Below are 4189 nucleotides of genomic sequence, written 5' to 3'. Positions count from 1 at the left end.
GTTATCCTGAAGAACCGGATAATGTTCTTTGTGATTGTTTAGTAAAGACAACATGGTTATAACTTATTCTAATACTTACAACTATCAGTATGGGTGGGTGGTGTGGGTTTAATCTAATGTTAACTTATCGCATATATATGTAATTTCAGCCTTAACTTTTGACCATAATCAACCTAACGCATGTTATTACTTTTTCTACTATTCTACAATCCTTGGTGTGCAAGAGGTCTATTTTAACTGAAATTGAACACCAGTATCTCCGCCATGTCAACAAATGCTGTGTCTGGGTCTAATTCTAGGAAGGTAAAGTATAACAACACAGTATCCGTTGCTTCTACCTACTATCTGAAGCAGGTAGGAAACCTTAAACTCCTTCTATCTCCACCAACCTACAGCGTAGGATTTTTATAGTATAACATGCGAAAGGTGATACAATTAAAACTGAGAATGTTTACCTTTAGAGAACTCATTTATTAAGTTAGCTTTTAAAGTAGAGTTTTACTAGGATGTTGTGATGTGTACTATTAAGTAAAGTTGTTAACTCACATTTCATAGAACTGTTTGTGAATTGGTCAACGTTAGAATATCAGAGATGTATTATAGCATACCTTGACGAACGGAGGTTCGAACTTCTTGCTGCGAAGTTCGTCTTCTGACTTCCTCACAGTGGATGGATGTCCACTGGAACGTAGTTAACAGCTGATTCCCAATAGTGGCTCTATTGAGAATAATCCTCAAAGTCTCGTCCAAGACTGCTCATGGAAACTAATCCAAGACTGACCCTTAGAGACTGATCCAAGAATGTCTCTCAGGTGACTGCTCCAAGACTGATCCTTGGAAACTGATCTCAATTCCGTCAAACATTAGCTTTTTATCATCGTGTTCGTGATGACGAATTTTGTTGTTCTTGTTTACAAATTCTGAAGTTTTACATCTCTGAGCCGAAATTGTGCTTATTCACAATTTCTGCATTTTCTTTCATGGACCAGATTCTCCAGACAGCTTATGTCTGCGAAATTCACACTTTTACCTAATTTTGGTTATGTGTCTGTGTTGACATAATTTCTACAACGTTTTACATTTATTTGTTTCGTATTTGTTTTTGTTATTCTTATGACACTGCAGACTCGTGTCTATTCCTTGAAGAAACAACAAGCATCAGCAATGCGTAATACGATGATATAACATGTCTGCAACCTAATTACAACAATTTAAAATAATAAACAAACATTTTAATATTTCCTTCTGAAACCAATTAATGAGATGAATAAATTTTAGATCTTAACATCTTCCATAATTTTGGCGTACCGTGACACGCATACCGTGAAAATACATAAGGGGGCCTACATGAGCCTTGGGAGGGCCCGGGTCCCCCGGCCCCCCCAGGATCGGCGCTCTTGGTGTTCGATATTCAGGTTTCATCCCTCGTAACTATGTGAGAAAAAATTCATCCTACCCTCCCCCAGCGGGCCAAACAATCACGTATAGCTGCCATGGTTTCCTCTTTGTGAGCGTCTGTCAAAAATTTTGACACCAACCTCACACACAGATGGTGATAAAACAGCTCCTCAATCACAATTCGATGCACTACAGATATCCATACTTCTGAAAATTCATTGGCGAGTTCAATTATTATGAACCGGCGATTTGATCGCACTTTCTCGTTAACGCGTTCCACCAGGTCGTCCGTCTGAACTCTAAACCTTCTGTTAGCTCATTGTCATGAATATTTGAATGCCAGAGATGGCGTGGGTCAATGAGAAGTTGAACACGACACACTTACCCACCACCCATCGTGACCCACTCTGACCCTCCACTTACCGTGACCCACTCTGACCCATCACTTACCATGAACCACTCTGACCCACCATCTACCATGAACCACTCTGACCCATTATGACCAACTCCGACCCCTAAAACCCATCGTCATCAACTCTGACCTATGATCCACGCTCTACTCTCCACTGACTAAAGAGTTTATACTTGTAATAAAACAAGGCTGTGAAATTATTACTAATCAAAGTTTGAATTTCTGCGGTCAATCGCTCAAGCATCGCTCTGTTACAATGCCGGTGGATCTCTGACCTTTACGATATACAATGGTAAAATGTTTGTCATGGGCCAAAATTGGGAAGAATTTAAATTTAATTATGATATATAATTAATTCCTTGTTCAGGGGAAAATAGAATACTTTTCAGTGGAAAATAGGATGAAATTTGTAAGTCTCAAATCAAGGTAAAGTAGATCAACGTAAAGAAAAAATTTCATATAATTAAGCATCTCATACAATTTTAAAATTCCCATATAATTAGGTTTAGAGTAGAAATTGTATGTCCATTTTTCTCACAACGTTATGGCTTGATTGCCTTATGCTCTGAACGCTACATATAGGCTAATAAACACAAGCTTCAGCAATTACTATAATAGAAAGCAGTAGATATAAAATGCGAAACGCTGTAGCGTTTTTTTTTCATTAATAATTGTATCTCAATTTGTTTCTCTACTAATATCGATCGTTTTCGATTATTTTCTACAATTGCTGTGTTCCTGCATATAAACCCTATACGTATCATAACTCATCTCCGCTCTCTCTATGTACTTAATGGCTGTAGTCCTAAGGCCTAAAACGAAAATTAATTTAAGCGTCAGTTGTCGAACCGGTTACCCCACGCTAAATACGCAGCTGTGGATATCAGTAATGACAAACAAGCCAAGAAACGCATTATTTTGAAGGCATTTTCAAACACACAAATAACTTGAATAACTAATCAAAAGGTAAAAGCAAAATAATGTCTCGCTGTTCTTAAACAAAAGCGAGATATCAGATATATGCCCCTTCGATAAAAAGCCACACAACTCAGAAAGAATGGTTAGGTTATTTATTTATTTATTTTTGAAAGACCTAAGTATTCGATATATTTTTAATTTAGGTTATTTGAGTTGGTCTGGGCAGAGGCATGATCCTATAATCGAACTCTCTTGAAAGTGTGGCAGTGTGGTGGAAAACAGCTTATTCTGTGAAGATTGATCTTATATCGTCGCATGAGAATCAGAGGAACGTAACTCCAAAAATGCGGTTTTCATTTTCATGTTTGGACATAATTTTGAAAGCCTCATTTGGTGTAAATAGAACGTAACGAAACCTGTTCTTCTTGTCGATTATCTGTTGTAATGTAGCTCAATTACTATCTTACTAAAAATACACCTTTCTAAGAAAATAATATTTTTGTCCTTCCGCCTGTAAACCTACGAAATGGAGTTACGTTCTCATGCGACGATATGATTGTCTCTACACCCGCCAACTACAGCTTGTTCAAGCCCAGGTCGCGGTTCGAGGACCAAGTTAAGATGGGTTCCGTCCTTCATTACCTTGGTGTTGCGTAATGGCTAAAGAAATTGAATTTTTTTCTGGAGTATCATTACAGATTTTAATTGGGACTCTGGAGTAGCATTATATACTAATGAACGTTTTCTATTAGTATTTTATTATATTATTTATTAAAATATACATCTCAGGCTTAGGGGGAATGAAAAAATTATTAAATTTCAAGTAACTTAATTTCAAGTAACTTAATATATACAAAGATAATCTTCGCAGTCTGGAACATAATTTGTCAACATAAAATGCATTATTTTGAAACATAAAACTAATCAACTGATTTTAAAAAATATGCTTGTGGCTGATAAAAGGAAAGGTAACAGTTTTATTTATCATATGAAAGCATTAATATTTTACAAAAAGTAAAATGTATTGAATAATTTAGAATATTTTTAAGGGATTGATTCTCCGCATTGAGCGGTTGGTTTATTATCTGTCACTCAATGTGTCGCGTACCAAGTTTTCCTCTCTAAACGGTACCTTCTGCAGCAAAGATAATTTGCGGTCAAGACGTGTGGTAGCTTTATTTCTCCGTGTCTTTTCCTTATTTTATTGGGGGTACAGAAATATTCTATGGATGGACAAAGTAAATCCTCTCTGTGGTTCTTGGACTGGCAAACATGTATGACTACCAAACTTGTACCTCAAAATCCTTCGTTTGAAAAAGACATCTGCTGTTTTAACACAGTATGTTTTGACATTTTACAACTATGATTTATGAGGGGGTCAAGATTGGGACCCCTGTCTTTCGTGCGCGCCACACCGGGAGAGCGATCCACGTTAAGGCATTTTGCAAATGCATAAGAAGA

This window comes from Thermobia domestica, chromosome 7 (assembly GCF_964235325.1).
Source record: "Thermobia domestica chromosome 7, izTheDome1.hap1.1, whole genome shotgun sequence".
NCBI classification, from domain to species: Eukaryota; Metazoa; Arthropoda; class Insecta; order Zygentoma; family Lepismatidae; genus Thermobia; species Thermobia domestica.
The sequence above is the reverse complement of the archived record's forward strand: the minus strand, read 5'-3'. Positions refer to the sequence as shown.